At 39.8% G+C, this 12,370-nt stretch overlaps 11 non-coding genes across 11 annotated transcripts; all 11 read left to right on the top strand.

The window, feature by feature from the left end:
- Positions 1 to 561: 561 nt before the first annotated feature.
- Positions 562 to 680, top strand: LOC141339402 (5S ribosomal RNA). The gene has a single exon (XR_012355999.1). It is a non-coding gene; the product is annotated as a 5S ribosomal RNA (ribosomal RNA).
- Positions 681 to 764: 84 nt separating this feature from the next.
- On the top strand, positions 765 to 883 carry LOC141339371 (5S ribosomal RNA). Its single transcript, XR_012355971.1, has one exon. It is a non-coding gene; the product is annotated as a 5S ribosomal RNA (ribosomal RNA).
- Positions 884 to 7,367: 6,484 nt separating this feature from the next.
- On the top strand, positions 7,368 to 7,486 carry LOC141339373 (5S ribosomal RNA). Its single transcript, XR_012355972.1, has one exon. It is a non-coding gene; the product is annotated as a 5S ribosomal RNA (ribosomal RNA).
- Positions 7,487 to 7,917: 431 nt separating this feature from the next.
- Positions 7,918 to 8,036, top strand: LOC141339799 (5S ribosomal RNA). Its single transcript, XR_012356370.1, has one exon. It is a non-coding gene; the product is annotated as a 5S ribosomal RNA (ribosomal RNA).
- Positions 8,037 to 8,837: 801 nt separating this feature from the next.
- On the top strand, positions 8,838 to 8,956 carry LOC141339375 (5S ribosomal RNA). Its single transcript, XR_012355974.1, has one exon. It is a non-coding gene; the product is annotated as a 5S ribosomal RNA (ribosomal RNA).
- Positions 8,957 to 9,040: 84 nt separating this feature from the next.
- LOC141339622 (5S ribosomal RNA) lies at positions 9,041 to 9,159 on the top strand. Its single transcript, XR_012356205.1, has one exon. It is a non-coding gene; the product is annotated as a 5S ribosomal RNA (ribosomal RNA).
- Positions 9,160 to 9,960: 801 nt separating this feature from the next.
- LOC141339708 (5S ribosomal RNA) lies at positions 9,961 to 10,079 on the top strand. The gene has a single exon (XR_012356285.1). It is a non-coding gene; the product is annotated as a 5S ribosomal RNA (ribosomal RNA).
- Positions 10,080 to 10,163: 84 nt separating this feature from the next.
- On the top strand, positions 10,164 to 10,282 carry LOC141339623 (5S ribosomal RNA). Its single transcript, XR_012356206.1, has one exon. It is a non-coding gene; the product is annotated as a 5S ribosomal RNA (ribosomal RNA).
- Positions 10,283 to 11,083: 801 nt separating this feature from the next.
- LOC141339624 (5S ribosomal RNA) lies at positions 11,084 to 11,202 on the top strand. The gene has a single exon (XR_012356207.1). It is a non-coding gene; the product is annotated as a 5S ribosomal RNA (ribosomal RNA).
- Positions 11,203 to 11,286: 84 nt separating this feature from the next.
- Positions 11,287 to 11,405, top strand: LOC141339937 (5S ribosomal RNA). Its single transcript, XR_012356504.1, has one exon. It is a non-coding gene; the product is annotated as a 5S ribosomal RNA (ribosomal RNA).
- Positions 11,406 to 12,206: 801 nt separating this feature from the next.
- On the top strand, positions 12,207 to 12,325 carry LOC141339656 (5S ribosomal RNA). Its single transcript, XR_012356236.1, has one exon. It is a non-coding gene; the product is annotated as a 5S ribosomal RNA (ribosomal RNA).
- Positions 12,326 to 12,370: the final 45 nt, after the last annotated feature.

A 12,370-nucleotide genomic window follows, 5' to 3' on the forward strand; every position in this document is an offset into this window, starting at 1 on the left:
TGACAAACAAAGGACAGTCACCAAACTGTTGGATTGAGGAGTTGCTAATTTTAGAGCTCACCTTTCCATTCACCACCTGCAAACTTTGGATTACACTTTCTGTGGATTGTATATACACTGGTGGACACTCACATTGGACTTATCAACACACTGGGGTTCTTGGACTGTTTTTAGGGTATGGACAAATGAACTGTATTCTTTTAACAGAGTTTACCTGTTTTTAGGGTATGGACAAATGAACTGTATTCTTTTAACAGAGTTTACCTAGTTTTATCGTGTTGTTTTAAAGTCTTTTATGTGAACCTTGTAAATACACCAAATCTATTTAAACCAATTTTCTTTTATGTCTCATTCTTTTAACCACTAGTCATCTCTCACAGTTAAATCTGACCCCATTTTAGTCTTGTAACTCGGCTGATAAGGCCGATTGTTACACTTTTATGGGAGACCGCCTGGGAATACCAGGTGCTGTAAGCTTTTGCCTTTTCTTCACTATTTATATAATATGCTGGCTTTTACGGAGGCTGATCTTTAAATAGCCCACTTTTTGGAGCAGCCCTCGCTTATGGCCATACCGCGCTTAGAGCGCCCGATCTCGTCTGATTTTGGAAGCTAAGCAGCGTCGGGCCTGGTTAGTACTTGGATGGGAGACCGCCTGGGAATACCAGGTGCTGTAAGCTTTTGCCTTTTCTTCACTATTTATATAATATGCTGGCTTATACGGAGGCTGATCTTTAAATAGCCCACTTTTTGGAGCAGCCCTGGCTTATGGCCATACCGCGCTGAGAGCGCCCGATCTCGTCTGATCTCGGAAGCTAAGCAGCGTCGGGCCTGGTTAGAACTTGGATGGGAGACCGCCTGGGAATACCAGGTGCTGTAAGCTTTTGCCTTTTCTTCACTATTTATATAATATGCTGGCTTTTAGAAAGACGTGTTTTACCGCTCTATTTATTACAATCATTTACATGTATTATAGAGTTTTAAGTGTTTTACATGTTTTTTAGGCCATTTTATTACTCTTAACATTTTAAGTGTATGTGTCTTTAATAAATGGATGGTTGGCCTGTCATGTGACTAGACACATGACAGGAAGCAGGAAGTACAACTGTATAAGAGAGCAGCATGACAAACAAAGGACAGTCACCAAACTGTTGGATTGAGGAGTTGCTAATTTTAGAGCTCACCTTTCCATTCACCACCTGCAAACTTTGGATTACACTTTCTGTGGATTGTATATACACTGGTGGACACTCACATTGGACTTATCAACACACTGGGGTTCTTGGACTGTTTTTAGGGTATGGACAAATGAACTGTATTCTTTTAACAGAGTTTACCTGTTTTTAGGGTATGGACAAATGAACTGTATTCTTTTAACAGAGTTTACCTAGTTTTATCGTGTTGTTTTAAAGTCTTTTATGTGAACCTTGTAAATACACCAAATCTATTTAAACCAATTTTCTTTTATGTCTCATTCTTTTAACCACTAGTCATCTCTCACAGTTAAATCTGACCCCATTTTAGTCTTGTAACTCGGCTGATAAGGCCGATTGTTACACTTTTATGGGAGACCGCCTGGGAATACCAGGTGCTGTAAGCTTTTGCCTTTTCTTCACTATTTATATAATATGCTGGCTTTTACGGAGGCTGATCTTTAAATAGCCCACTTTTTGGAGCAGCTCTCGCTTACGGCCATACCACCTTGAGCGCTCCCTAGTGGTGACAGGAAGTGGTACAGTGAGAGAAGCAAGGAGGAAGAAGGAGTGTGTTTGTTTGAGTGGAGTAAAGGATTCAATTCTTTTCACATTGTTTGGAAAAACTGCTCCAAAGGAGTGTTTGCGTGTTGGGGGGTCATTTAATCCTCAAACAGTGTCGTGCTGTTTGGGGATAAATACCTCACACAGCGAGGAAAGAGAAATGGCTGGACAACAGGAGACGGGAAGAGGTCGAAACATGCAGGACAAGAGAGATGGAGAGCGCAGCTATGGAAAGGAACTGACGGTGCTGGTGGAGATGGAGGGGGAGGACAGAATCACAATGATGGAACTATTAAAGAGTGTGAAGGAAGAATGCGGAGGAGTGATCGGTTGCAGGTATAAATCTCCAAAAGAGTATGAGTTAACAATGGAAGATATGAAGGCAAAAGGAAAAATTCTGGATGGTTTGAAGATAAAAAACAGTCGTGTAATGGTGAAGGAAGTGGATTGCATGGAGGTGGTTGTTTCTTTCTTAGGACTGCCTATGTATATTCAAGATGAAGAAATATTGAGCAAACTAAAGGATTGGGGAGTAACAGAAGCGTCTAAAATCAAGAGGAGAATGTGGCCGGGAACCGACATCGCGGATGGGACAAGGTTTTTAAAAGTTAAGTTCAATAATGTTGTTAAATCGTTGCCCTATTCAACGAAATTTGAGACGCTCGGAGGGACAGAACACTTTAGGGTGATACATGACCGACAAGTGAAGGTTTGCCGTTTGTGTATACAACCGGGACATGTTGTGAGGGACTGCCCGAGCTTTAGGTGTTTTAGATGCGATAAACAAGGACACTATGCAAGAGAGTGCAAAGAGGTGAATTGTGAAGTGTGTGGAATGCGGCCAGGACTGTGCGTGTGTGAAACGCCGGCTATGATGGAAGAAAGGAACGGCGAGGGGATAATGGAAGATCTGTACGAGGAGCTGGAGAGTGAAGAAAAAGAAGAGGAAGAGGTAATTGTTGAAGGAGAGATGAGTCAAAGCACTTGGGGAGAGAAAGAGAGAGCGACAAACAGGGGAGATACTAAGAGTGAGAGCAGCCCAGAGGAGGCGGGCGCGGGGCAACAGATGAGACAGAGAAAGAAGAAAAAAAGAACAGCAGGTAAAGAGATGGATCAGAGAGGTCTGGAGTGTGAAGATGGAAACGGGAAGACGGAAAAAAATGACAATGAAGAAGGTGGTAATGCTAAAAGTCAAGGAGAAAAACATCTGGAGAGAAGAGGAATGAAGAAAGACGAAGGGGGAGGAAAGGAGAAAGAAATGATAGAAAATCCTGTGAAAAACGGAGAGGAAGACATGGATACATGTGAGGGGAAAGGTATATTGAAAAAAAGAAAGAAGGAAAGACTGGAGGAGCAAAAGGCAGAAAGTAAGAGTTTGATTTAATTGGAATGAGTATAAATCCCTTAAAAACTGTGATAATCATTATGTGGGGTATTTTGCACATTGCGTGTCTGAACAGTAACGGGCTAAGAGACCTAAAAAAGTTTGAGAGGGTGAAGAGACTGTTAAAAGCTGATGTGCTATGCCTACAAGAGACGCATTGGACAGGGGATATAATGGACAATATAAAAAAGAGTTGGGAGGGGGAAATTTATGTGAGTCATGGAAATGTAAAAGCATGTGGAGTGGCGATTTTGATAAAAAGAGACAGAGTGCAAAATGTGAAACAAATTTATAAAGATGGAAATGGGAGAATGCTAGGACTTGAATTTAAGTTTTGTAATGAAATGTTTAGGCTTATAAACATTTATGCACCGAATATAGAGATTGACAGAAAAGAAGTCTTTAAGGAAATGAAGACACAATGGAAAGAGAAGTGTATAGTAGTTGGGGATTTCAACGTGTGGTGCACGAGACTGGATGCTTCCAGTAGTGCTAATTTTAAATCTGATGGGTCAAGAAAGTTCTTAACAGAGTGGATGCAGAATGAAGACATAGTAGATGTGTGGAGGGAAGAGAATCCATATAAAAGAGAATTTTCGAGAAGACAAATGGTGATGGGTAATTTGAAACAGAGTCGTATAGATTTATGTTTGGCAAAAAGAGAAATGTTAAAATATGTTAAAAATGTGAAATATAAGTTTGTCAGTTTAAGTGATCATGCTGTGATGACAGTCAAGATGGGTGTAAGTGAAGAGCAGAGGGGAGGGGGTTTGTGGTGTCTGAATGCAAATCTGTTAAATGAAGAGGCATATAAAGAAAATATTGTAAAATGTATAAATTATGAAATGCAGAATTCTCTATTTGAGGAAAATGTATGTGAATGGTGGGAGGGAATGAAAGAGAAAATTAAAAAAAGAAGTATTAGGTATTCAAAACAAAGAGATTTTATGAGCAGAAGCTTTGGAAAATGCATTAAAAGGGGAAGCGGAAAAAATAGAAAATAATCCTGAGTACAGTGAAGAGTGCTTTTGGAGGTTAAAAACAGAATTAGAGGAGTATGAAAAGGAAAAAAGCAAGGGAGCTATAATAAGAAGTAGAGCTCAGTATGCTTTAGAGGGAGAAAGAAGTACAAAATTCTTCCTAAATTTAGAAAATAAAAAGCAGAGGAGAAAACACATTGTAGAGTTAGAAAATAGAAAAGGCGATAAAATAAATGATTTTGTTGGGATAATAGGAGAAGTGGAGAATTTTTATAGGGAATTATTCAAGAAAGAGGGTGTAAAACAAGAATGTGTGGATGAAGTCTTGAGTACTGTGAACGTGAAGCTAGACGAGGATGAGAAGAATATGTGCGAAAGAGATATAGGTATTGAAGAAATAAAAGATGCAATAAATCAGACAAAAAAGAATAAAAGTCCGGGCTCGGATGGTTTGACACATGAGTTCTATAAGGCCTTCATAGGGACCCTAGCACCAATACTGCTAAGGTTGTATAAAGGTATGGAGGAGAGAGGGGAAATGCCGAGATCCATGGGCTTAGGAATAATAACTATCTTATATAAAAATAAAGGAAATCCATTGAAGTTGGAAAATTATAGGCCTTTGAGTCTGCTTAATTCGGATTATAAAATTTTAACAAAAGTAATAGCCAATAGAATTAAACAGGTTGTAGGGAGTATTGTGTCGCCTAGCCAAGCATACAGTATAATGGGGAGAGACATTATGGATATCATATGTACAATAAGAGACGTTGTAGAAAACATGGGAAAGGATGGGGAAGGGGGGTTGGTTTTATCTGTGGATTTGAATAAAGCTTTTGATAGAGTGGAGCACAGTTTTATTGAGCAGACAATGGCGAGATATGGGTTTGGAGACAGAATAAGAAAATGGATCAAATTAATATATGACAATGCCCGGAGCTGTGTTAAAATTAATGGGGCATTAACTGACCCCTTTCCATTAGAAAGGTCAGTCAGACAAGGGTGCCCATTATCTGCTTTGTTATATTCAATAACAGCGGAGCCGCTGGCATCTTTGATAAAAAGTGATAAAGAAATAAGAGGTATTCAAATTCCTTATGGAGGAGTAAGTGTAATCCACCAATATGCTGATGACACAACTTTTACTGTCAAGGATGTAGAGAGTGTTAAGAGAATAAAAATGCAGATAGAAAAATATGGAAAAGCTTCAGGTGCAAAGATAAATGTTGACAAGTCAGAAATAATAAGTATAGGAGGGGTGGAGATAAAAGGGTCAGATGTTCCATTTAAAATAACGAAAGAGTATTTAAGGATATTAGGAGTGAATATTGGAGTAAATGCGAAAGAGGCTAGAGATGCCACATGGACTGGAGTTTTAAATAAAATAAAACAAGTACTTAATTTCTGGAGGCAAAGAGAATTGAGATTAAGAGGAAAGGTAGTTGTGGCTAATTCGTTAATACTCACTAAATGCAATTATGTGATGGGAGCAATTGACATGCCAGACTGGGTTTTGAACGGAATAAAAGAGGCTGTGAATAATTTTGTGTGGGGAGGTAAAGGAATTAAAATATCAACAAAAACACTGATAGCAGACTATAAGGAGGGAGGTCTGAGGTTGATAGACTTAGAGGTTAAGAGGAAAGCAATAAGAGTTAAAACAATAAAAAAATATTTATGTGACAAAGTACAGTATGGGTGGAAGGGATATATGAAATTTTTTTTAAATAAAGGTGGAGGATGTGGTGAGGAAGGACTGTTTATGGCTTTTAAAAAACCTATGACTGAGAAAATGCCAATGTTTTATCAAGAAGTATTTAGTGCTTGGGCTGAGTTTTTGGTTAATGTTAATTATGAATGTGACAATATAAATCAAGTACTTGACCAGCCATTATTTCTGAATCCAAAAATTAAAAGGGGAGGGAAAATGCTTTATAATAAGTTGTTTATGAGGGCGGGAGTTAGGAAAGTGAAAGACATGGCATATGAATATGTTAAAGGTTTTTTGCCAAATAGAGCTATATATGATTGTGTAGTAGGATGGGATGATGAAATTGAGAAATCTAAAGTGGATTGTGAATGTGAAAACATTAAAACAAGCCTACCAGAAGGGTGGGTGCAAAGGATTGAGAAAGAGACTGTAAAAATAGGAGATTGGGGATTTCCTGAAATGTATGTTATTGATAAAAAGGGAAAAAAGTTTTTGTGTCAGTTAAATGTGAAAACATGTTATAAGATGATGGTGAAAAAGGAAATCAAAATGCCTGCCTCTGAGGTGGTTTGGCCAAGGGTATTCCCTGGAATAAATGTAAAGACAATTTGGAGGAATTTAAATGTGAAATACAATGGACTGGATTGTGAAAACCTGGACTTTAAATTAAGGCATAATAGAATATATACAAAGGTGGTGATTCATCAAATGAACAAAAATGTAAAACGAGAATGTGATGTATGTGGGACAGAGCCAGAAACATTAATGCACATTTTTTTTGAATGCAAAGAGTTGGAAGCATTTCATACAGAACTAAAAGTGTTGGTGAAAAAAGGAACGGGGAAAGATGTGATAGGGGATGAATGGAGAAAGCTGTTTTTGTTTGGGATAAACATGAATAAAAAGGATAGGAAAGTGAATTTATGGAACTTTGTATTAAGTAATGCAAGATATGCGATATGGGTAAGGAGGAATATGGCGTATTATGATAAGAAAAAAGTGGATGTAAGGGCAATGTTCAAGACGATTTTAAGGAAAAATGTGTATTTGATGTGGAAATGTTTGCCTAAAGAGGAATTTGAAAAGGCTTTTGTGGAAGGCAATGAGCTGGTTTGTATAGAAGAGGGAAAAGGGTTATGTATAAAATTTTGATAAATATGATTTACGATGAGTCTTGCATCAAAATGTCATTGTTTTGATTTGGGTTTGTGGTTTGTATTTATGTTGTGTTTTTGAAGTGATATACACATGTCATAAGTTTGAAGATGTAAAGATGTGAAATTGAATTATTTTTGTCATGTAAATATTTATTTTGTACTTTTTGATAATAAAAAAAAAAAAAAAAAAAAAAAGAGAGCGCCCGATCTCGTCTGATCTCGGAAGCTAAGCAGCGTCGGGCCTGGTTAGTACTTGGATGGGAGACCGCCTGGGAATACCAGGTGCTGTAAGCTCTTGCCTTTTCTTCACTATTTATATAATATGCTGGCTTTTACGGAGGCTGATCTTTAAATAGCCCACTTTTTGGCGCAGCCCTCGCTTATGGCCATACCGCGCTGAGAGCGCCCGATCTCGTCTGATCTCGGAAGCTAAGCAGCGTCGGGCCTGGTTAGAACTTGGATGGGAGACCGCCTGGGAATACCAGGTGCTGTAAGCTTTTGCCTTTTCTTCACTATTTATATAATATGCTGGCTTATACGGAGGCTGATCTTTAAATGTTTAAAGATCGGGGCAGCCGTGGCCTAATGGTTAGAGAGTCGGACTTGTAATCCAAAGGTTGCAGGTTCGATTCTCAGGCCCGGCAGGGATTGTAGGTGGGGGGAGTGAATGTACAGCACTCTCTCCACCCTCAATACCACGACTGAGGTGAGTCCCTTGAGCAAGGCACCGATCCCCCAACTGCTCCCCGGGCGCCGCAGCAATGGCTGCCCACTGCTCCGGGTGTGTGTTCACGGTGTGTGTGTGTTCACTACTGTGTGTGTGCACTTGGATGGGTTAAATGCAGAGCACAAATTCCTAGTATGGGTCACCATACTTGGCCTCACCTCACTTCCTTTCCTAAATAGCCCACTTTTTGGAGCAGCCCTGGCTTATGGCCATACCGCGCTGAGAGCGCCCGATCTCGTCTGATCTCGGAAGCTAAGCAGCGTCGGGCCTGGTTAGTACTTGGATGGGAGACCTCCTGGGAATACCAAGTGCTGTAAGCTTTTGCCTTTTCTTCACTATTTATATAATATGCTGGCTTTTAGAAAGACTTGTTTTACCGCTCTATTTATTACAATCATTTACATGTATTATAGAGTTTTAAGTGTTTTACATGTTTTTTAGGCCATTTTATTACTCTTAACATTTTAAGTGTATGTGTCTTTAATAAATGGATGGTTGGCCTGTCATGTGACTAGACACATGACAGGAAGCAGGAAGTACAACTGTATAAGAGAGCAGCATGACAAACAAAGGACAGTCACCAAACTGTTGGATTGAGGAGTTGCTAATTTTAGAGCTCACCTTTCCATTCACCACCTGCAAACTTTGGATTACACTTTCTGTGGATTGTATATACACTGGTGGACACTCACATTGGACTTATCAACACACTGGGGTTCTTGGACTGTTTTTAGGGTATGGACAAATGAACTGTATTCTTTTAACAGAGTTTACCTGTTTTTAGGGTATGGACAAATGAACTGTATTCTTTTAACAGAGTTTACCTAGTTTTATCGTGTTGTTTTAAAGTCTTTTATGTGAACCTTGTAAATACACCAAATCTATTTAAACCAATTTTCTTTTATGTCTCATTCTTTTAACCACTAGTCATCTCTCACAGTTAAATCTGACCCCATTTTAGTCTTGTAACTCGGCTGATAAGGCCGATTGTTACACTTTTATGGGAGACCGCCTGGGAATACCAGGTGCTGTAAGCTTTTGCCTTTTCTTCACTATTTATATAATATGCTGGCTTTTACGGAGGCTGATCTTTAAATAGCCCACTTTTTGGAGCAGCCCTCGCTTATGGCCATACCGCGCTGAGAGTGCCCGATCTCGTCTGATCTCGGAAGCTAAGCAGTGTCGGGCCTGGTTAGTACTTGGATGGGAGACCGCCTCGGAATACCAGGTGCTGTAAGCTTTTGCCTTTTCTTCACTATTTATATAATATGCTGGCTTTTACGGAGGCTGATCTTTAAATAGCCCACTTTTTGGAGCAGCCCTCGCTTATGGCCATACCGCGCTGAGAGCGCCCGATCTCGTCTGATCTCGGAAGCTAAGCAGCGTCGGGCCTGGTTAGTACTTGGATGGGAGACCGCCTGGGAATACCAGGTGCTGTAAGCTTTTGCCTTTTCTTAACTATTTATATAATATGCTGGCTTTTAGAAAGACGTGTTTTACCGCTCTATTTATTACAATCATTTACATGTATTATAGAGTTTTAAGTGTTTTACATGTTTTTTAGGCCATTTTATTACTCTTAACATTTTAAGTGTATGTGTCTTTAATAAATGGATGGTTGGCCTGTCATGTGACTAGACACATGACAGGAAGCAGGAAGTACAACTGTATAAGAGAGCAGCATGACAAACAAAGGACAGTCACCAAACTGTTGGATTGAGGAGTTGCTAATTTTAGAGCTCACCTTTCCATTCACCACCTGCAAACTTTGGATTACACTTTCTGTGGATTGTATATACACTGGTGGACACTCACATTGGACTTATCAACACACTGGGGTTCTTGGACTGTTTTTAGGGTATGGACAAATGAACTGTATTCTTTTAACAGAGTTTACCTGTTTTTAGGGTATGGACAAATGAACTGTATTCTTTTAACAGAGTTTACCTAGTTTTATCGTGTTGTTTTAAAGTCTTTTATGTGAACCTTGTAAATACACCAAATCTATTTAAACCAATTTTCTTTTATGTCTCATTCTTTTAACCACTAGTCATCTCTCACAGTTAAATCTGACCCCATTTTAGTCTTGTAACTCGGCTGATAAGGCCGATTGTTACACTTTTATGGGAGACCGCCTGGGAATACCAGGTGCTGTAAGCTTTTGCCTTTTCTTCACTATTTATATAATATGCTGGCTTTTACGGAGGCTGATCTTTAAATAGCCCACTTTTTGGAGCAGCCCTCGCTTATGGCCATACCGCGCTGAGAGCGCCCGATCTCGTCTGATCTCGGAAGCTAAGCAGCGTCGGGCCTGTTTAGTACTTGGATGGGAGACCGCCTGGGAATACCAGGTGCTGTAAGCTTTTGCCTTTTCTTCACTATTTATATAATATGCTGGCTTATACGGAGGCTGATCTTTAAATAGCCCACTTTTTGGAGCAGCCCTGGCTTATGGCCATACCGCGCTGAGAGCGCCCGATCTCGTCTGATCTCGGAAGCTAAGCAGCGTCGGGCCTGGTTAGTACTTGGATGGGAGACCGCCTGGGAATACCAGGTGCTGTAAGCTTTTGCCTTTTCTTCACTATTTATATAATATGCTGGCTTTTAGAAAGACGTGTTTTACCGCTCTATTTATTACAATCATTTACATGTATTATAGAGTTTTAAGTGTTTTACATGTTTTTTAGGCCATTTTATTACTCTTAACATTTTAAGTGTATGTGTCTTTAATAAATGGATGGTTGGCCTGTCATGTGACTAGACACATGACAGGAAGCAGGAAGTACAACTGTATAAGAGAGCAGCATGACAAACAAAGGACAGTCACCAAACTGTTGGATTGAGGAGTTGCTAATTTTAGAGCTCACCTTTCCATTCACCACCTGCAAACTTTGGATTACACTTTCTGTGGATTGTATATACACTGGTGGACACTCACATTGGACTTATCAACACACTGGGGTTCTTGGACTGTTTTTAGGGTATGGACAAATGAACTGTATTCTTTTAACAGAGTTTACCTGTTTTTAGGGTATGGACAAATGAACTGTATTCTTTTAACAGAGTTTACCTAGTTTTATCGTGTTGTTTTAAAGTCTTTTATGTGAACCTTGTAAATACACCAAATCTATTTAAACCAATTTTCTTTTATGTCTCATTCTTTTAACCACTAGTCATCTCTCACAGTTAAATCTGACCCCATTTTAGTCTTGTAACTCGGCTGATAAGGCCGATTGTTACACTTTTATGGGAGACCGCCTGGGAATACCAGGTGCTGTAAGCTTTTGCCTTTTCTTCACTATTTATATAATATGCTGGCTTTTACGGAGGCTGATCTTTAAATAGCCCACTTTTTGGAGCAGCCCTCGCTTATGGCCATACCGCGCTGAGAGCGCCCGATCTCGTCTGATCTCGGAAGCTAAGCAGCGTCGGGCCTGGTTAGTACTTGGATGGGAGACCGCCTGGGAATACCAGGTGCTGTAAGCTTTTGCCTTTTCTTCACTATTTATATAATATGCTGGCTTATACGGAGGCTGATCTTTAAATAGCCCACTTTTTGGGGCAGCCCTGGCTTATGGCCATACCGCGCTGAGAGCGCCTGATCTCGTCTGATCTCGGAAGCTAAGCAGCGTCGGGCCTGGTTAGTACTTGGATGGGAGACCGCCGGGGAATACCAGGTGCTGTAAGCTTTTGCCTTTTCTTCACTATTTATATAATATGCTGGCTTTTAGAAAGACGTGTTTTACCGCTCTATTTATTACAATCATTTACATGTATTATAGAGTTTTAAGTGTTTTACATGTTTTTTAGGCCATTTTATTACTCTTAACATTTTAAGTGTATGTGTCTTTAATAAATGGATGGTTGGCCTGTCATGTGACTAGACACATGACAGGAAGCAGGAAGTACAACTGTATAAGAGAGCAGCATGACAAACAAAGGACAGTCACCAAACTGTTGGATTGAGGAGTTGCTAATTTTAGAGCTCACCTTTCCATTCACCACCTGCAAACTTTGGATTACACTTTCTGTGGATTGTATATACACTGGTGGACACTCACATTGGACTTATCAACACACTGGGGTTCTTGGACTGTTTTTAGGGTATGGACAAATGAACTGTATTCTTTTAACAGAGTTTACCTGTTTTTAGGGTATGGACAAATGAACTGTATTCTTTTAACAGAGTTTACCTAGTTTTATCGTGTTGTTTTAAAGTCTTTTATGTGAACCTTGTAAATACACCAAATCTATTTAAACCAATTTTCTTTTATGTCTCATTCTTTTAACCACTAGTCATCTCTCACAGTTAAATCTGACCCCATTTTAGTCTTGTAACTCGGCTGATAAGGCCGATTGTTACACTTTTATGGGAGACCGCCTGGGAATACCAGGTGCTGTAAGCTTTTGCCTTTTCTTCACTATTTATATAATATGCTGGCTTTTACGGAGGCTGATCTTTAAATAGCCCACTTTTTGGAGCAGCCCTCGCTTATGGCCATACCCCGCTGAGAGCGCCCGATCTCGTCTGATCTCGGAAGCTAAGCAGCGTCGGGCCTGGTTAGTACTTGGATGGGAGACCGCCTGGGAATACCAGGTGCTGTAAGCTTTTGCCTTTTCTTCACTATTTATATAATATGCTGGCTTATACGGA

Source organism: Garra rufa, chromosome 7 (assembly GCF_049309525.1).
Source record: "Garra rufa chromosome 7, GarRuf1.0, whole genome shotgun sequence".
NCBI classification, from domain to species: domain Eukaryota; kingdom Metazoa; phylum Chordata; class Actinopteri; order Cypriniformes; family Cyprinidae; genus Garra; species Garra rufa.